The 22,462-nt window shown below is 37.9% G+C and overlaps 1 protein-coding gene across 4 annotated transcripts in view; it reads left to right on the forward strand.

Annotated features, from left to right (window-relative positions):
* pasha (partner of drosha) overlaps positions 1 to 22,462 on the forward strand; it is a 738,765-nt gene that overhangs the window by 518,610 nt on the left and 197,693 nt on the right. The window contains exon 1 of one of the 4 annotated variants that reach the window (XM_068388799.1): positions 17,473 to 17,571. The exons of the other annotated variants lie outside the window; for them this stretch is intronic. The gene's annotated coding sequence lies outside the window, so the exon portion shown is untranslated. Of the gene's footprint in view, positions 1 to 17,472; positions 17,572 to 22,462 lie in introns of those variants that run through there. 4 annotated transcript variants of the gene reach the window in all.

Here is a 22,462-nt window from a genome sequence, read left to right on the forward strand (position 1 = left end):
TTTACTTTTGAGCTCTGTATCTAATTCAATTGGACAAAAAATTTGCTTATTGAGAAAGTCTTAAGATTTTTGGTGATCAATCTATTCTGAAAAAGTGTTTCAATTCTTTTATTCTACTTGTTTCGAGTATTGTTCTCTTGTCTGGTCCTCAGCTGCTGATTGTCATCTTAATTTGCTGGACAGGAACTTATGGTCTATTAAATTTCTTATTCGTGATCTAGATATTAATCTCTGGACATGCATTAAGATTTTTTATAGTTCTGACCATCGTTTACTCCCAGTTCTTCCCGGACAGTTCCATCATGTTCGTAATACTAGCAATCAGTTAATTCTAATAGTCAAGCCTTCTCCATCACGAGGCTCAATACTACACAATACTCTAGAAGTTTTATTCCAACAGTGACCAAGTTGTGGAGTGATCTTTTTAATCGGGTAGTTGAATCAGTAGAGCTTCCAAAGTTCAAACTTACAGCAAATGTTTTCAGGGTGAACAGGCTGGCATAAGTCCTTTTATAGTTTATATATGAAATATCTGTTTTAATGTTGTTATTGTTTTTAAAATATTTTATTTTAATTGTTCATTACTTCTTATATCGTTTATATGTTTCCTTATTTCCTTTTCTCACTGGTCTATTTTTCCTTGTTGGAGCCCTTGGGCTAATAGCATCTTGTTTTTCCAACTATGGTTGTAGCTTAGCTAATAATAATAATAAAAATAATAATAATAATAATAATAATAATAATAATAATAATTATAATAATAATAATAATAATCATTAATGATTAATGATTAATAATAGATTAATAAATAATAAATAATAATTGATAATTAATAATTAATAATTAATAATAATAATAATAATAATAATAATAATAATAATAATAATAATAATAATAATAATAATATAGATCGAAAGTCAGATAAAGTCAAAACAAATTGCCTGATTTTGACGAAATTTCCAACACAGCTACATCTGAGGCCATGGACGACCTCATTAACCTTTGGTGTTGTCAGGTGCATGAGGACGGAGGAGAATGGGGAAAGAATAGGCCAGATTATTAGGTGTATGTGTAGGCAAAGGAAAAATGAGCCATAACCAGAGAGAGGGCTCCACAGTAGTACTGTCTGGCCAAGTCAAAGGACCCAATAACCCAAAAACTCTCTAGTAGTAATATTCCTGGCCAACCTCTTACATACTATATATATATATATATATATATATATATATATATATATATATATATATATATATATATATATATACAGGAAGGTTGGGGCATCTGGAACGCCGTAGATTTAATATAAATAGGATGGAGAAAAGCCAGCGTAGCATCATACATTTATTTTCCGAATTTTAGAGACTTTGGGTCTCATCATCAGGGCTGTAAAATATACAAAATATACAAATTAAAAAAGACTCAGTATTAATGTTAATATAAATAGAACAACGTAAAATTTAAATCATTTAAAAAATTGACCTAATAAAAAAAATATATATATAAAATTAAAAAGTGAAGAATGCTCAAGTTTGTACCTATCTCTATGGAACTAAAAAACTGAGTGACGTTTTCTAGTTTGGAAAGGAGGACGTCAACTATGTTATATATAGAACTGTGGAAGAAGTCTGACCATTTAATGAAGGCACCAGCTGTTTGATGGTCAACGACTCCAAAACAGAGAGAGAATAGTCTTTGGTTTTCAAAGTACATCCCGTACGGGGACTGACTCCGAGATGAGAATCGATTCTGACTTTGAGCAATCTCTTGGTGGCCCCCACGTATTTCCCGATCTTACATTTCGGGCAAGTAAAGCAATATACCACCAAAGATCGCATCAAAGCCGGAAGTTTATCTTTGTGGGAGAACAAAGAACCCAGAGTTTTAGGATTTTTTTTCTATCAACTTAAGGTTCACAGCCGGAAAAGTTTTCTGAATGACTTTCTGTATTTGCACCTTAAATGCGTTAGACTGAATTAAAGGTATAGAGGCGTACATTAATAATTTAGGCACGTTCGGTACAAGTTGACGTGGTTGAAATTTATCATTTAAAAAGTTATTGACATATTTCAAGAGTAAGGCTGGAGGATACGAATTGTTTTTAAAAAACTGAAGTAAAAACTGGATTTCGCTATGGAAGTTATGCCAGTTGGAGGATAACGTATAAGCACGGTGTAACAGTGTGGAAATACTATTTAATTTAAACATCATGGAACAACTGCTATAGAAGTTGGTACCTTGACCTGTGAACGTCTTTTTTCTAAAGACGCTTGTATTAAAACCATTTTCTGTCCTAGTAATTAAAACATCTAAAAAAGCAAGTTGGTTGTCTTGTTCATGCTCAATTGAGAAATCTATATTAGGATGTAGGCCATTGATATATTGCAAGAAAGCTTCAGCTGCTTCTCGGGACCTAAATAGAGCAATGGTGTCATCCACATATCGCTTATAAAAGAGAGGGCGATATGATAAGGGACACCCATCCAGCATCTGTTCCTCAAAAGAGCACATAAAAGCATTAGCCATAACGGGGCCAAGTGGTGATCCCATCGAAACACCATCAACTTATTTAAAAACGTTATTGTTAAAAATAAAGTGAGTGTCCTGCACTGCAATTTCTAGAAGTTTCTTAAAATTATCCTTATTAAAACCATGATGTAAAATATTTTCCTCGTAAAAGATCTTATCTAAAATGATGTCAACCGTCGCCTGCAACGGTATGTTCGTAAAAAGAGATGCGACATCCAAACTCACCATATATAAGTCAACATCCTGTGGTAGAATATCAGGTACAAGGTTAGCAGAATTAAGTAAAACGTATTCATTATTTGCAAATGGCTGTAGCAATGGTATCAAGAATTTAGCTATCTGGTAATTTGGGGTATTGTAAGCCGCCAGAATTGGTCGTAAAGGAACACCATCTTTATGAATTTTAGGAAGTCCATACAACACACCATAGGATGAACCTGAACAAAATAATTCTTGGTAAGTGCTTTCAGTTATAATGTTCTGATCTTTGAGACTTTTGAGTAATCTATTGATTTTATCCTCCACCTTAAATATAGGTTGATATGTTGGAACACCTATTTCAACAAATTTAGTGGTATCTTTAAGAATATCATCCATTTTCTGTACATAGTCATTTTTGTTTATTATCACCAGATAAGGGAAGAGGCACGGTGATAATAAACAAAAATGACTTGGTATCATTGCTACAGCCATTTGCAGATAATGAATACGTTTTACTTAATTCTGCTAACCTTGTACCTGATATTCTACCACAGGATGTTGACTTATATATGGTGAGTTTGGATGTCGCATCTCTTTTTACGAACATACCGTTGCAGGCGACGGTTGACATCATTTTAGATAAGATCTTTTACGAGGAAAATATTTTACATCATGGTTTTAATAAGGATAATTTTAAGAAACTTCTAGAAATTGCAGTGCAGGACACTCACTTTATTTTTAACAATAACGTTTTTAAACAAGTTGATGGTGTTTCGATGGGATCACCACTTGGCCCCGTTATGGCTAATGCTTTTATGTGCTCTTTTGAGGAACAGATGCTGGATGGGTGTCCCTTATCATATCGCCCTCTCTTTTATAAGCGATATGTGGATGACACCATTGCTCTATTTAGGTCCCGAGAAGCAGCTGAAGCTTTCTTGCAATATATCAATGGCCTACATCCTAATATAGATTTCTCAATTGAGCATGAACAAGACAACCAACTTGCTTTTTTAGATGTTTTAATTACTAGGACAGAAAATGGTTTTAATACAAGCGTCTTTAGAAAAAAGACGTTCACAGGTCAAGGTACCAACTTCTATAGCAGTTGTTCCATGATGTTTAAATTAAATAGTATTTCTACACTGTTACACCGTGCTTATACGTTATCCTCCAACTGGCATAACTTCCATAGCGAAATCCAGTTTTTACTTCAGTTTTTTAAAAACAATTCGTATCCTCCAGCCTTACTCTTGAAATATGTCAATAACTTTTTAAATGATAAATTTCAACCACGTCAACTTGTACCGAACGTGCCTAAATTATTAATGTACGCCTCTATACCTTTAATTCAGTCTAACGCATTTAAGGTGCAAATACAGAAAGTCATTCAGAAAACTTTTCCGGCTGTGAACCTTAAGTTGATAGAAAAAAAATCCTAAAACTCTGGGTTCTTTGTTCTCCCACAAAGATAAACTTCCGGCTTTGATGCGATCTTTGGTGGTATATTGCTTTACTTGCCCGAAATGTAAGATCGGGAAATACGTGGGGGCCACCAAGAGATTGCTCAAAGTCAGAATCGATTCTCATCTCGGAGTCAGTCCCCGTACGGGATGTACTTTGAAAACCAAAGAATTTTCTAACATACGAGAACATTGCAATAAATGTAAAACATCATTTTCATATAAGGATTTTCGCATCGTCACCCAAGCGCCCAATGACTATTCTCTCTCTGTTTTGGAGTCGTTGACCATCAAACAGCTGGTGCCTTCATTAAATGGTCAGACTTCTTCCACAGTTCTATATATAACATAGTTGACGTCCTCCTTTCCAAACTAGAAAACGTCACTCAGTTTTTTAGTTCCATAGAGATAGGTACAAACTTGAGCATTCTTCACTTTTTAATTTTATATATATATATTTTTTATTAGTTCAATTTTTTAAATGATTTAAATTTTACGTTGTTCTATTTATATTAACATTAATACTGAGTCTTTTTTAATTTGTATATTTTGTATATTTTACAGCCCTGATGATGAGACCCAAAGTCTCGAAAATTCGGAAAATAAATGTATGATGCTACGCTGGCTTTTCTCCATCCTATTTATATATTATATATATATATATATATATATATATATATATATATATATATATATATATATATATATATATATACATATGTATATATATATATATATATACACATATATATACCATATACATACATATATACCGTATATATACATGTATATATACATACATATATATGTGTATATATATATATATATATATATATATATATATATATATATATATATATACATATGTATATATATATATATATACACATATATATACCATATACATACATATATACCGTATATATACATGTATATATACATACATATATATGTGTATATATATATATATATATATATATATATATATATATATATGTGTGTGTGTGTGTGTGTGTGTAAATATATATATTTATATATATACATATATATATATGTATATATATATATATATATATATATATATATATATATATATATATATTAATACTTCTATGCAAAATATGTGTTTTGTACAGTGAGATTAATAACCTTTTTAAGAGTACTATGACTGTCACAAATTGTAGTGCGTGATTACTGAACTCTGTTATAAGTGACGTGTACCAAGTCTAATAAGGTAATGTGTTGAAAGCCTATTGGTGACTGTATATTCCATCACAGTGAGAATTCCACAAAATCTAACAATTCAGCATATTGACAGAGACGTTGCATTTTACTTGCCAAGAGTTGAGCAGTACCACTCGAGCACACATAAGAACAGATAGATACTCATCTTAGAGTATCGGGCTGTGTAAAGTGTATTCACAATCCTTTTTGTAATAAAGTGAAAAAACTCATATTCCAACGTCTCATTATCCGTTGACATGGGACATAACTGATGCCGGGTGTAAATATACATCTGTTAGTGTATGCTGTGAACGAAGTTGTTCTTTAACCCGGTAAAATAAAAGTTCAAGATGCCTAGATACCCAAGGACTAACATAGCAGACACTGCTGATGCGGAAGATGAAAACGAAGGAGTAGTTGGTTATAGTGATGTTGATGAAGAATATAGACGAGAACAATGAACGTAGGATTTAGAAAATAGGTTAGATTACCTAGCTGAGTTAATGAACAGATTCTTAGTTGAACAACGTATATGAACGAAGTTAAGTTCAAACGCACGCAAGTGAAAGTACACATGCACAGTCGAGTGAAAACACGCAAAGCGTCGTAGTTCAAGAATTGCCAGAACTCCTGACAAGTGTTAGGCATTTTGATGATCAGTGGCCTAACGAAGGGTTTCAATTGGTCAAAGGGTTTTTGAGAGACTTTGAAGTAGCCACATATGGGTAGTCAGAAGGAGAAAAAGCAATTCAAGTGTATTAGGTTGCTGAAAGATGCTCTGTCAATGGAGGTAATGTGTTGGCTACAAGACAATTTAATAAGTTATACTGTAATAAAATGACATTTAATTGAGAAATACTCCTTACCCGATGCGAGAAAAGGGGACAGGAAAGAAAATTACAAACCCAAAATTCGAAAGGGCGAGACAAGTACTCAGTTTTGCAACTTGCATTTTTCGGGACTGTGATTTGTTTGCTACACGGAGTGCCAATCTCCCATAAGGTGATAAAAAAGCAATTGCCCATAAACATATTCGCCGATTAGTAAACCCGTATTTGTGTAGTTATTTGTTTGATGACAATCACTCGTTAGCAGATGTAGTGATGGCGATACAAAACATTCTAGACAGTTTGCAAGAAGAAAAAATTACTGAGAATAACTGCCCCAATTCCAAAAAGGTGGTAACCATGAGAGGCACTCACCAACCCCCAAACCAGGAGAGGGGAGAACGTAGTAAGCAGGTGAAAAGAGTCTTCAGATGTTGGCAGTGTGGGGAATGTGGCACCAACGAGTAGAGTGCCCCACCCAAGGATCCCCTCACTGTTACACTTTTCAGGCCTATGGTCATCTATCACGAGAGTGCCCTTCAAAAAACTCTGAGGGCGGGCTGGCTGTGGCACATCCACCCCCCCCCCCACCCAACATCCGAGGAAAAGGAAACAGAGGAAGGGGGAGACGAGGGAGATCGATGCCTCCCCCCCATATGACATCAGAAGCAGCAGCCGAGGAAGCAGTGAGATTGACTTCGATGGACTCGGCGAAGCAGTCACTGGGACCTCCCTTGGTACCCCTGACCTCACCCCCGCAGCACTAGGGACAGGAGCAGGGGGCAGTGGTACTGCAAGCGAGGTCATTGGCACGGGCCCCACATATCCTAATGGGCAGCTAGAAATGTTAGCAGTCAGGATTAACCTACCTGATAAGTCCATTCGAGCGCTGATTGATACAGGAGCCAGCGTTTCGCCTATTGAAAAAGAGTTCTCCTCAAACCCACTACAGTCAGCGGCATCCATCTTCCTCGACACGCCAGGAGGAAATAAACTGCATGCAAGGCATACAACAATCGTCAACATTAAGGTGGGATCTGTGAAGTTTACACATGATTTTTTTGTCTCGTACTCCTTGGGAATTCCAGGAATCGAGGCTAAACTTCGGTTAGATTTTATTATTAGTAATCAAATAGTGTATACATCTGCGGGGAAAAAGATAGAATAACAGTAAAAGCAGGAGGGTGCATTTTGCCGATAGAAAGTCATGAGAGAATAAGTGCTTGTGCAGGAATGGAGAGACAGTTAAGTAAGGTAGCAGGTGTACCTGAAACAGAAGTATTGCCTCCCCAGACGCTTACGAGCATATCAGTGAACCCCATATCAGCCCCTGCCGGAGGGAACCAAGGTCGCAGTTAAACCCCATGACAGATGGTCACACATAGTCTTAGAGGGCTTATCAGAAATAAAAGAGAACAGAGCTGATATAACGATAGTTAATTTGTCAAATAAAAGAGTTGTGTTATAAAGTGATTCTGTGTGTGAATTAGTTATGTGAAATTGCTAATAATGGGATCTTGGGAGCCACAACTCCAGGCCGCACAGACAAATGCACTCAGAACTTGATTATGCAAGCACGAAAACTATGTCCGCCATAATATCAACCTGTAGTTAGTAACATTGTTAATAATTATTCTGATGTAATTGCAATTGTAGACGAGCAACCCTTGAGGATTGATCGATTTCCCTTTAGCATTTAAACTGGGCAGGTGGAGCCGATCAGGTCAGGGCCTTATAAGGTACCCATTCATTTCCAGGGAGAGATAGAAAGGGAAATTAGTAAATTGAGGAAACAGGATAATTGAGGAGAGCAAATCTCCCTGGGCTTCTCCAATTGTAGCTGTTAGGAAAAAGGATGGCTCGGTAAGATTGTGTGTTGATTATAGGAAGTTGAATGCAGTCATCAAGGATAATGCATTTCCATTGCCCTCATTTGAAGAATTACTTGTGAAGGTACGGGATAGTGAATATTTTACAACTATTGATTAAAATCTGGATACTATCAAATGCCCATTCAGGAAGACAGTAAATGTAAAACAGCATTTATAGCTAACGATCAACTATTTCAGTTTAATTTTCTTCCTTTCGGTGTTAAAAATGCTCCAAGTCATTTCACTAGAGTAATGATGGTGGTTTTGTCGCCCTTAATTTGACATAATGTTCTTGTTTATTTAGACGATATCATAATTACAAGGAAAACGGCCGAAGAACATAACAATATTCGTAAAGTTTTAGAAGCATTGCGACGTAATGGTATGTAAATAAATTTGTCAAAGTGCACATTTTTTTGTAAACAGGTCGAACTTTTAGGTCATATGATAACCCCAGAGGGTATCCAACCCTGCCCCAGTAAAGTCAAAGCTATTAGACATTTTCCCAGGCTACGTACCCCTAAGAAAGTAGCTGGGTTCCTTGGGCTCGCTGGGTATTACCGTAAATTCATAAGAGGTTTTGGAGAAATAGCAAAACCCTTAGATGCTTTAAAGAAACGAAAGGTAATAAATTGAGGAGTGGAAGAAGAAAGGTCCTTTAACCATTTGATAGCTGCCTTAACTAGCAATGATTAACCAGCATATCCTAGATTCGATCGCCCCGTTTTAGTGGCAACAGATCCGAATAGCATAGCTATTGGTAGCGTAATTTCTCAACGAGATGATAAAGGTAGAGAGCGACCCATTTGTTTTGCTTCCAGGGCATTATAAAGGGCAGAAAAGAATTATAGTACATTCGATCAAGAGACATTGGCTATTCTTTGGGTTCTAGAGAGGCATTGGTTCTTTTTATTAGGTCAGCCGATTGAGTTGCAAAGTGATCATCACCCCTTACGTGATTTATTTTACAAAGGTGACGACATCTATACAAGTGAGATGGATTGAAAGATTGCCAGAGTTAAACATAAAGGGGTTTCACCACAAAGAAGGTAAAACTAACAAGGTAACTGATGCACTCTCTAGAGGTGCAGTAATAGGAGTAACAACTAGGGCACAAAAGAGGATCGAAGAACGAAACCAAAATATTGAAGGCTATCATCAAAATAGAAAACGGGATGTGAGTTCACGAAAGGAGCAATCAGAAAATGAGATCTGCGAACGAGAGAGAGAGAGAGAGAGAGAGAGAGAGAGAGAGAGAGAGAGATGGAAATAGTAAACGTGAATACGTGTGGGTGGCCGAGGACATGACCAGGGTGTCCAGAATGAGTTCCCTGATGATGCTGGTGGGATTGACTTGGGAGGTTGGGACATAAAGGAAGTCCGAGAGGAATGGATGGAAAGAGTGCGACCAGTGATTAAAAGGGAATCGTAGAGTTATCCATCATTTCTGAATGTGCCTTGTGAGAATTTTATTTATAGAGAATGATATCTAATATTGTGCTTACAAGAAGAGGGGAGGGGAATTTTATGTACGGGTAGTTCTTCCTCCCCCTTTAATTAATTTAGCCATTTACATTGTGCAAGCAAGTCCGTATGTATGCAGGGCATTTAGGGATTGATAGAATGTTAAGGAGAGCACGTGAATCCTTCTTTTGGTTAGGAATGAAAAAATCTATAGAAAATTATGTAAAATGTTGTTATGCTTTTAACTGGTTCAAAGAACATAAAACCACTGTGTCTGAAGCCAGTGAAATGGCCAATGATTCCTATTAAATTCTATAGGATGCATATGGATGTGGTAGACCATTTCCTACTGGTATAACACGACATAAGTATATATGTGTATTTGCGGATGCATATACTCGTTACACTCATACTTACGCAATGTTGGATAAATCAGCAAATTCATTAGCCCAGGCACTGTGCTCTTTCATTACTAGTTTTGGTTGCCCAAAAATTTTGATAAGTGATATTGGTCTCGAGTTTATAAGTAAGGTTTTGAAGTTGGTCACGGACTTGATGAAAATTGAACACTTTTCAGTGACCACATATTGGCCTTCAGCTAATGGCTTAGTGGTTTTGCATAATAGGGAAAGGGGGCAAATTTTACGTTATTTAGTGGCTTATGACCCCCTTCATTGGCATGCCATGCTTCCTACAGCTGAGCTACCTTTGAACATTGCATATAATGCCTCACTCAGGGACACGCCTTTCTTTTTAGTGTATGGACAGGATCCTGTGTTACCATATACGGTCCTGATGAATTCGCAACAGTTGCCAAATTGTTCAACTGATCAATACTGTGTCTATTTACTAAATCTCTTAAAGAGAGTAATGAACACCTCTGAAAAGTTTGTTAATAGAGCTAATGAATTACACAGCTCAAAGTATGATGGTCGGTTTAAAACCGCACTGGTAAAAGTGTTTGTGGGCGATCATGTGTATTTGAAACGGTTACAACCTAGGAAACACAAACTAGTGCCAGCGTATTTGGGTCCGTACCGAGTAAAGATGGTTAAATCTAGCACTGTAGTGATACAAAACCTTATTAATGGCGCAGTGTTTGAACATCATCAGGCCCACATACATGTGGTGCTGGAAGAGGTAGTTTTCAAAAATGTCAATCAGAGTGTACCTACTTACCGCTGTATACGCGACTTCCTCGATTTGATGAGTAGGATTTTTTTTTCTTTGTTGTTGTTATTGTTGTTTGAACAGACTTCATTTTTTCTTTTGACGTGTTTAAAATAAACTTGATGATAACAATGCGTTCTTATGTTGGTGCTTAATGTATAAGTAAAGTGTTGTGATAATTTTGCCGAGTGTAGCAATATGTATGACATACTGCTGAGTGAACCTAAAAACAAATAGAGAGAGGTTAGATAGGTCAGATGTGATCTGTCAGGCGGATTCTGTATTATTCATGTATTTATGTAATTCCTGGTTGCTGAGGCTGGGGTGGTCCCCGAAGGGCAAGTGGCTGCGGGATTAAAGTTCAGCCTCGAGGAAAGGCAGTGTTAGAGAAGGTGTAGATGTGAATATCTTATATTTAGAGTTATAAGAGAAGGGCGGGAAACTGAATGATTTTCTCGGGAAAATGGCTAGTGGCTACCGATTGATAATTACAAGTGTAAGTGTAGTAGTGATTTTAAAAATGGCGAAACGGTGGTAGTGAGTTGTGTTGCGAAACTGTGCCGTAAACCGCACAAGTAAAATCAAGGGATGAAGGAATATCTATTCTTACCCCTATTCCGCCCAAAAGGCCCGTATTGCCCGCAACCAGAGGGAGGTTATTGATGAGGTTGTGTAATACTGATATTGATATGATTTTTTTTTTTCACTTTGGGTATTCTGTATTTTAGTTGCAGTGGTCATAAGAAGAAATGAGTGAAATTGTTTTATATTATTATTATTATTATTATTATTATTTGCTAAGCTACAACCCTAGCTGGAAAAGCAAAATGCTATAAGCCCAGGGGCCCCAACAGGGAAAATAGCCCAGTAAGGAAAGGAAAGAAGGAAAAATTAAATATTTTAAGAAGAGTAACATTAAAATAAATATTTCCTATATAAACTATGAAAACTTTAACAAAACAAGAGGAAGAGAAATTAAATAGAATAGTGTGCCTGATTGTACCCTCAAGCAAGAGAACTCTAACCCAAGACAGTGGAAGACCATAGTACAGAGGCTATGGCACTACCCAAGACTAGAGAACAATGGTTTTATTTTGGAGTGTCCTTCTCCTAGAAGAGCTGCTTACCATAGCTAAAGAGTCTCTTCTACCCTTACTAAGAGGAAAGTAGCCACAGAACAAATACAGTGCAGTAGTTAACCCCTTGAGCAAAGAAGAATTGTTTAGTAACCTCAGTGTTGTCAGGTGTGTGAGGACAGAGGAGAATCTGTTAAGAATAGGCCAGACTATTCGGCGTATGTGTAGGCAAAGAGAAAGAACCGTAACCAAAGAGAAGGATCCAACGTAGTACTGTCTGGCCAGTCAAAGGACCCCATAACTCTCTGGCGGTAGTATATTGTGTATATTTTTGCATGCAATATCTCATGTTTTTTATTTCTTTGTGGAAGATGTCTGTTATTTTTTTTTTAGTGATTTCTATGTATATATTTTATGTTGCTTTTATGTCTAGTACTTGCCATGCCCTATTCCGGGTCGGAGTATCTTCCAAATATCATAAACTAGAGAGGGCTAGTGCGCGCCTTATCCCGGAGTGAGAAGCTTTTTGGGGGGAGGGGAGTAATGTCCCAATACTTGTATGCAAAATATGTGTTTTATACAGTAAGATTAATGACCTTTTTAAGAGTACTATGACTGTCATAAATTGTTGTGCGAGATCACTGAACTATGTTATAGGTGATGTGTCGTAGCTCCGATAGGTTACGTGTCTCAGGCCGTTTGGTGAGAGTATATTTCCATCCCAGTGAGATTTCCCCAGATCTGGTAGTTTCAGGAATATTGACAGAGCAACATTGTAATGGACTTGCTCAGAACGAGTGGCAGTACTCTCGAGCGCTCACAACAACAATATGGTACTCATTGTGTATAGTGTATTCACGAACCTTTTGTAATAAAGTGCAAGAAAACCACATTCCAATGTCTTGTTATCTGTTGACATGGGACATATATATACATACACACACACACACACACACACACTCACATATATATATATATATATATATATATATATATATATATATATATATATATATATAAAGTTATCTCAGATAAGCCACAAGCCACAAATACCCTTTAATATCGAATTCGCTCTGCCATTAGCTCTCAGACCCATAGGGAAATTGCTTTAATGATAAATATTTGTGTCTGGCCAAAGACTCGAGCTTATGACTGATAGAAATAAGGATAAACATTAGACTGTTTAGACCACTCGGCTCTAAAGAGAGGTAAGAGTTGATTCTGAGTATGCCGTATGTAATCCTGTCGAATACAAGATTTATACCTAGACTCGAAATCAGCCTATCTCCACCATTACAGCTGATTGGTAAGTATAGAAAACGTGGCCATTTTATAATTTTATCACTAATACTTCTGATTTACAATTTTTCAAATAAGCCACAAGTACCTTTTGGTATCGAATTAGCTGTGCCATGGGTTATAGGGAAATTCCTTTATTTATTCGATATTAAAGGGTATTTGTGGCTTATTTAAAAAATTGCAAATCAGGAAGATGGGGTAATCCATGATCTGGGCTGGAGATGATTCGACCGGAGAAGAATCCATTGTACACCATAAATTTTAGAGGATGGTCCATTTTCCCTGGGAGAGTTAGGGCCAAGTGAGTTCTCTTGGGACCTTGATAAGGGAGAATGGCATACCATTTGGTATGAGGCCATCTGGGAGCCATCAGTTTCAACCTGAGCCCAGGTGAAATCCCCACACAGTAGAATATTGGACAGATCAGGGTTGAATGGAGGAAGGGCGTAACCATCCATGTGATCCTATAGGTGTTGGAAAGTAACTAAGAACATGGCCTGTAGGGCTGGGCCGATGGAACAACAGCTGAAATTATTTTGGCCGAAAATGAAGTGACTCCCAGAATACTTACAAGATTATTCTGTAGTATGCGACACTAAGAGGCGAAACCTGATGAATGGGAGCTAGGAGTGTTGGTGAAAATGGCCAAAAAAGGAGATCTGTCTGATTGCAATAAATACAAAGGCATCACACTTACGTCAGTTGTCATGAAAATATATAATATGCTCATTCTAAAGAGGCTAGAGAGAAAAATTTATGAAAAACTGAGAGATTAACAAGCAGGATTTCGAAAAGGTAGAAGTTGTACTGACCAAATTTTCATTATAAGATATGTAGTACAGCATTGTGTAGAATATAGAAATCCACTTCTGATGGCATTTGTAGACTACGAAGAAGCCTTTGATAGTGTGCACCGGGCAATTTTGTGGAGAACCCTGCGTTATTATGGAGTTCCTCTTGAATATATAAATTTGATTAAGTCTGTTCATGGGCATAGGAAGTGCAAAGTTAATGTTAATGGAGTCTTATCAAATGAATTTCCAATGAACAGTGGAATACTCCAAGGGAATATGTTGTTTATCTTCCTCATGGATTTTGTAATTTTTAGAAGTTAGGGATATGTTCATATTAGCAAAATGCCACAGGACTTGCAAATCCTGCTTACCAGAATGCATGAAATATGACATGAGGTTGGGCTCAAGATAAATAGAAGAAAGACAGAGTTGATAAGAACGAATATGCAATGGAAGATGAAATATCAATGGAAGGAGAAAGAATTAATGAGGTGAAATCATTTATATACTTGCGAACTATTATCTCTTATACATGGTCTTTAGAATTTGAGTATAATGAAAGATTGAAAAAAAGCAACTCAGACAACGGCTAGATTTAGTAAAATTTGGAAATCAAATTGCCTGAAATTACATGTAAAAATCAGGCTATATATCAATTTAGTGAGATCGATGTTACTGTATGGACATGAGTCGTGGTATGACAATGAAACAATATCCAACAGATTTTGTAGATTTGAGAACAAAGTCCTCAGAAGGATATTGGGAGTTAAATGGCAGAACAGAATTAGAAAGGAAACTATAAGAGAGATTACTCAAGTGCCATATGTAGATGAGATCATAGTGAGGGGTAGAGGGAGATGATGTGAGCCTGCTCTTTGCACTACCACAAAGCACTAAAAGAGTTGGAAGACCTAGGCCTACATGGCTGAGAACTATGAAGCGTGAGGGAAATAATGAATGGAGAAGTATAGATTTAAAATCTCAAGATAGCGAGGACTGGCAAAACCTAACCGAAGCCCTTTGTGTCATTAAGTGTAGGAGATTATATATATATATATATATATATATATATATATATATATATATTTGTGTGTGTGTGTGTGTGTATATACATACATACATATGTTATATATACATATACATAAAATGTATATATATACATACATGATATTATATATATATATAGGCCTATATATATATATATATATATATATATATATATATATATATATATATATATATATATATATATATATATATATATATATATATATGTATATCATCTCCCCCTACGCTTAAACTTATATACTCACATAAAATCAAACCTACGCACGCATACATATACAGTACACACACACACACACACACACACACACACACACACACATATATATATATATATATATATATATATATATATATATATATATATATATATATATATACATACATGTTTGCCAACGGTTATACGAGTATAAGCGGAAGAGTAATCTGGTGGAATACCAAGAATTTCGGGTGTGAAGGAAATGCCCCCTAAATCTCGATGAAGTCACTGGCAGCAGGGTGACGTATTGGGTTTAATGTGATAGACAATATGTGTCTTCAGCTTCTACTTGCAATGTCTGGCGGATGATCTTACTTGAATCAGTTTGGATCGGCAAGGGTCACTTGCCTCAGATGGGCACTGAACATCACTCGGAACTGGTTATCCTTTGATGAATTTAACCAATGAATCATTTGCGTCAATAGACGTAGGATGAGATGATAGTATATATATATATATATATATATATATATATATATATATATATATATATATATATATATATATATATATATATGTGTGTGTGTGTGTGTGTGTGTGTGAGTGTGTGTGTGTGTGTGCGTGCGTGTGTGTGTGCTGTGTGTTTATTTGTATATCTTATTCATGTTATCAAGCCCCAACCTAATACGCTTACCTAACAACAAAATTTTCTTATGCCATATACATTTACATATTTATTTTAGGTAGAGATATTTGGTACTCAGTACTGTATATGTTTTATTTTGTATGTTTAACAATAGAGCTGAAAAATAGATAAACTGAAGTACATCAGCAAATATGAAAATCAAACTGTAGAATGAAAGTAAGATAATGAACTTTGTTCAGTTTTGTACTGATAAAAATTGGAAAGTGGTCATCTGTCTAATTATGAAAATATACAATTTACATTGCCGATCATTTTATGTTTTTAGTTTTTGTTTCCAAGATTTCAAAAATGTATTTAGTTATGATTTGAAAGAGATCTGTGGAATTGATTTACTCAACTTTCTATTTTAATTGATAGATTGCTAAGAGTTGTTGTTAATGGGTACTTTGGTGAATATGGGTGTGATATCTGATGTGCCTCAGGGTAGTGTTCTTGGTCCATTATTTTTCATATTATACACACGGTATTTGGTTTGTCCTAGAAAACAAGCTTGTTATCTCAGGCAGTTCGTAACTTCGTTTATTTCAGTCAGAAATTTCAAATTCATATCTGGTTTATGGGTATATATTAAGTAAGATTTTACCTGTGTTGTGAGTTGGCGCGTAATTTTTATATCAAAATTTACCGTCCCTCATAGCGCAATTTGGAAACCAGAAAAGGTTCCCAAACATTTCCAGTTATAAAATGACCACTTGAATATTTTTACTGTAGCCTACGGCCAAATTAAAGATGGGATTATCGGTAATTTCTTAGTAGTTATGGTGTTTTCATATAAATAAATAAACAAGTAATTTTATTTATTACACAGGATCCTCATATTCCAAGTGCTGCTTGATAAAAATAGAAAAAAAATAACAAGAATGTTACTAAAAGGATACAATAAGAAAGGTTGAGTAGATTTTCAACTGCATTTTGACATTTCTAAACAGTTATTGCCCTTGTATTTCCGGCAGTGCCGCTGTGTTTGTTACTGTCCTTAATCTAAACGAACTAATCAACTGAACGACCGTGTTTGTGACCGAATACCCTTTTTACCTCTGTGCTAGTTTGAGGGCAGTTGTTCTATCTTTTACGTTATTAGAGATACAATTATTTATAAGTCGAAATGCGCATATTCAAACTGTTGAAGACCTTTTCACTAAATGTTGTTTCCATGTTATAGTCTATTAAATTGCAATTTCAAAGTATTTATTCTTTTCATTTGTATTTACTGGGTTGTTGATGAAATATGCGGTTAAACTTTATATTGAATATACTCCAATATTCAAACATGGTGTGCTTTAGCAAGTATTTGATGATTTATGTTTTCTCAAAACTGGAAGAAAAAAGGAGACCAATTTAGAGTTAGGTTAAATTTCAAATAAACTATGTGACTTAAAAAGAAAAAAAAAACAAGAAACGTCATTATGATTTCGAACGCTACCTTATTCTGTAATTTCTGTTACCCCATTAATCTTATTTTTTTATGGAAGTTAGGTTACATATATACTTATGAATATACAGACATTGAAAGTTGGTAATTTTGAATTTTTTGAAACTTATTATCTGCAACTGTCAACGTTGGTCATCTTGCCCTAGTAGAGTCTAGTTATTCTGACAGGAATTGTAGAAGATGAAGACATTTGTTTACATGTCGGGCTCCCCGGGCCGAGTAAGAAGCCTTCAAAAGTTACTGTAGTGCACCAGGTAAGGAGGCAATAAGTTCCAAAACAGAGTCATTTAGAGCCGCAATTAAACTTTATATTGTGGGTATTTCATTTTATATACTTGAATGCAAACTTGTAATACTTATTTATTTGTATCAAACAGCATTTCATGATAAGCCAGCTTTAATAGTTTCATTAAAGCACAGACAGTATATACGTCCAGGTAATGTACTGTAGAGTGTGTGAACGGAATGTGAAATCTATTTGTCCAAAAGAGTCGAAGCTAAGGGAGCCTTTGTACATCAGCGGCCAGTTCCTCATGCGTTGATTGAAAATGGACCTAAGCTTTCCCCCCTAACCTAACCTAACCTAACCTAACCTACAAGCTGTGTCCTTACCTACATACCTAATGGGGGGGGGGGAGGCGTGCGACCCCCCCTTTAAGTAATGTACTGTGGTCCACTGTTAAAGTGCCCATGTAGGCTTACTGAACCCAGGTCAAGGTCTACCTGTAATAGGACACATTTCATAGAAGGATAGTTACCTTGTTTGCACTTACTGTAGTATTCTGTAGACATCACGGGTAGCAGGAGCAAACGTTAAATTATCAATATGATTAGAATAGATAAGCTAAGGCTAGGAAGTAATTTTTACTGTAGCACAATATCTCTTATGGGGAAAATGAGTGCTTAATGTGTAATTATTGATTTTTCAATATTAATCTTACCCGATAATCATGTAGCTGTCAACTCTGTTGCCGACAGAAATCTACGGTCGGGATACGCCAGCGATCGCTATACAGGTGGGGGTGAACACCACAGCGCCATCTGTGGTCAGGTACTCTAGTACTTCTTGTCAACACCACCTCAATTTTTCCTCTGTCGTGCCTCCGGCTAGACCTACATGGATACGCTGTTGATTCTGGAGTTATTGCTCACGATTTGGTGATGTATTTGCTCTAGAGTTTAGCCTTCGCTATTCAGGAAGCTATATCATTAGCTTAGCAAGTTTTTGGAATTAATTTGATTTAATTTTTTATTACATTTTGGTACGAAGAGAGTATGAACTCTCTTTCACTTTTAAATGGCCGACCCTTCCCTTAGACGGAAGTGTTGGTGTCGAAGAGAGTATAGACTCTCTTAATTTTGCTTAACAAAGTTATAGATTTATTTTATATCTCTCCGCCTTTTATAGGCCTCTTTGATTAACTTCCTTTTATTATAAACTTATTAAAATTAATTTTTATATTTGTTTATATTTGACCTTTCCTAATAGTAGGCGGTCTTTTCTTGGAACCGAAGTTAATTAACTTTGAGCCCGTCATTTCGTTTTTACCTGTTAACATATTATGCCATTTTAATGTTTTTGAAAGAATTTCTTTGATAGTCTTGTACTGTTTTCAAAGTTGAACTAACGTTTTGTTTTGTCTCTGCAGTTGTTGACGTTCAGAACGTTCAACTTGCGCTCTATCGTTACGATAGAGAGAGAGTCTATCACGGTGTCACGTTGCAGTAAGAGTAAACCGATTCTAGCGTTTTGTTCATTCTTTCTTAGCTTAAATGGTTCTATTCTAATAAAGGAACTTTTTATTTGGGAAACCTTTCAGTTTTTTTCCTTTAACAATAATATGTTTTAACGATATATATAATTGGGCTCTTCTCTCAGGTGCTAAGTCAAGAGAGAGAGAGAGAGAGATAGAGACGGAGGGAGAGAGAGGAGGATAAACGTTTCGTTCAAGCGGGTAACGTTGTTATCGTTTTTGCTATTCTCCCTAGTCTCTTTAGGGGAAGAAGGTAAACGTTTCTAGAGTTTTATTCTTGTTCTCAGACTTTATGCGGTGAGAGATTTTAAACGTAGTTTATTTGATCTAGTGTTTAATCTCTTTTCCAGCCACTGAATTATTTATCTTTCATTATGTTTTTCTGTTACATTGTAATACTGTTTTCGCAATTACTAACTTTTAATGAAGGATAGAATTGCGTGTTTCAGGTACAAAACCACTTAAAGTTTCGAGTTCAGTGAAATAAGTGCAAACAGAAAATCAAAAGTGATAAAGTGACAAGCGCAAAGTGTTACAGTGTTGCGTTCGAGGGTTCGTCTGTTCGTGCCAGTTGTTCGCCTAGTCTGGGACCTCTTACAAGCTCCCAAGCCCAGGGGAGAAGTAATGTCGAAGGACTTATGGGTTCAGCAGGCCTTGATCGACGAACAGACGTTTCCCTCCGTGGTTTCGGGTGTAACCAACTCACGTAGCCGACGTGATCACCCCACCCACACAAAGACGAGAGAGCCCATTTATTCCTCGTCTGCGTTAGAGGTTTCTCGCAGAAACCATGGACCAAATCTTGCAGCTTTTAAGTGCAAGTCGGTCCCTTCCGCGCAAGTCCAACTCCTAGGTGGTGCCATTAGCACTGGGTCAGTTCGGACTTGCTGCAGTACGACAACTGCACACCTCCCAGAGAGGCAAGGTGGTATCGCAACAGACAGTAACTCCGTCTGTTGCCGCACCAGCTGTTTTAGACCCTCAGTTTCAACGGACAGTAGCTCCGTTTGTTGTTGTCTTTCTTAAACTCTAGTGGTCTATGCTGCTGACAATGCAGTCTCAGCTTGCGGTGTTGATGCAGGAGTTTCAGGCAGAGAAGGTTAACACACCTCCTCCTGCGAGCGCTCCTCCACCTCTACGCAGTCCAGCCTGCCAGACGTATGATGTTGAGGTTCCTCAAGCTACCTCCATGCGTGAGCTGCCGCATTGGGAGTTGCCAGATACCAGCTTTGTGCAGCAACCTCCACTTTCCTTGAGGCAGGAGCCTCTTGCCACGCGGCAACCTCCTCAACACTTGAGGCAGGAGCCTTATGCTTTGCAGCAACCTCCTCTACCCTTGAGGTAGGAGCCTCATGCGTTGCGACTACCTCCTCCATCCTCGAGGCAGCTACCTCTTGCGGTGCGACAACCTCCACCATCCTCGAGGCAGCAACCTCAACTCCACCTCTGCGCAGTCCACCCTGCCAGACGTATGATGTTGAGGTTCCTCAACCTACCTCCACGCGTGAGCTGCCGCATTGGGAGTTGCCAGATACCAGCGCTATGCAGCAACCTCTTGCGTTGCGGCAACCTCCACCATCCTTGAGGCAGCAACCTCAACTCTTGCGGCAGCCACCTCCACTCTTGAGGCAAGAACCTCAACTCTTGAATGGGCTCTCGTGGCATGGTTGGTTTCGACCTGGCCTTTCATTAGAAGGGGCTAGCGTTCGATCCCAAGTATGAGGTAGAAATTTATTTCTATTTGAACACGATGTTGTGTTGATATTTATCCATATTGACTCATTAGGGGTAATTTGAATGAATTACTACCAATTGTGTCACGTGGTGGCCCGGGGAAATCTGGTAAAACTCGCTGGTAAAGAGACTGATGTCTCACCAGGTAAATCCTCGGACAGCTAGATTAGTGTCAGGTTCAGATTTCTTTAAAAAATCCTCCTCTACCCATGAGGCAGCCTCATGCTTATGAGGAGCCTCATGCTATGCGGCATCCTCCTCAAGCCATGAGGCAAAAGCCTCATGCTATGCGGCAACCGCCTCAACCCATGAGGCAGGAGCCTCATACTATGCGGCATCCTCCTCAACGCATGCGGCATAAGCCTCATCCCTTGCAGCTTGAGCCTCATCCCATGCAGCATGAGTCTCATACCATGCAGCATGAGCCTCATCCCATGCAGCATGAGCCTCATCCCATGCAGCATAAGCCGCACGCCATGCAACATGCTCTGCTTACCTTACAGCATGCTCTACATACAGCATGCTCTGCATACCTTACCGCATGCTTCTCAGTCACACATCTTTGGTTGTTGCCAACTCACTAGACTGTCAAGCAGTTTCATAACGTTGCCTTCTAGTCTGCTGCTTTTGCACCAGTGAAACCCTCACTGAGAGAACTTAGCTTTTCTCGGATATGGTTCCTGTAGATGAGAAAGTGCTATTCTCCCTCCTTCTGATTTTCCCTTGAGGACTCTGTCATTTGGAGAGGAGCCTTTAGCTGCTTAGCCTCCTATGGACTTTTATTTAAGCATAGCATGCTTCCAGGGAGGGTAATGGTTCCACTTCAGTCGCTAACCCCGTCTGTTACCACACCTGCTCCCATAGACCTTGAGCTGTGTTGCAAGACATGCAGTCCAAGCTTAGTCCTTGTTAGAGGATTTTTTGTTTACGGAGTCAGTGTGTCACTGGGAAGACGTTCAACAACCAGCAGAAGTGTCTTGTTGTGACGCAGTGCGGCAACCTCAGCAACCCGATAAGGAGTTGTCTGTACGACCCAGACAGTCTAGACAGCTTCGGGTTGTCACTGTACTTCCTCGCTTCCCCATGGTTGACAGTTCACAGACTGTGCAGCAGTACCATGATCTTGTGTCCGGCTCCGTCAGACGACTAGCTTTTAAGAGCTCCCACAAGTCGTCGCTGTCTGGAGATTCTCAGATGGACTATGGATCTGACCAAGGAACTGGGCCTCCTGGTCAATTTTGAGGAGTCCCAGCTCGTCCCATCCCAGACCATTGTCTACCTGGGTATGGATCTTCAGAGTCGAGCTTTTCGGGCTTTTCCGTCGGCCCCAAAGATATACTAAGCCCTAGATTGCATCCAGAGCATGCTGAGAAGGAACCGATGCTCAGTCAGGTAGTGGATGAGTCTAACAGGGACACTTTCATCGCTGGCACTGTTCATCGAGTTAGGGAGACCCCACCTCCCCCCCTTCAGTATCTTCTAGCGGCTCACTGGATAAAGGACATGACGCTAGAGACGATCTCAGTTCCTGTTTCCGAAGAGAGGAGGTCTACTCTCACGTGGTGAAAGAACAGCTTTCTTCTCAAGGAAGTCTACCTTTGGCTGTTCAGAAACCCGACCGCCGTCTCTTCTCTGACGCATCAGACACGGGCTGGGG

Source organism: Palaemon carinicauda, chromosome 1 (assembly GCF_036898095.1).
Source record: "Palaemon carinicauda isolate YSFRI2023 chromosome 1, ASM3689809v2, whole genome shotgun sequence".
NCBI classification, from domain to species: domain Eukaryota; kingdom Metazoa; phylum Arthropoda; class Malacostraca; order Decapoda; family Palaemonidae; genus Palaemon; species Palaemon carinicauda.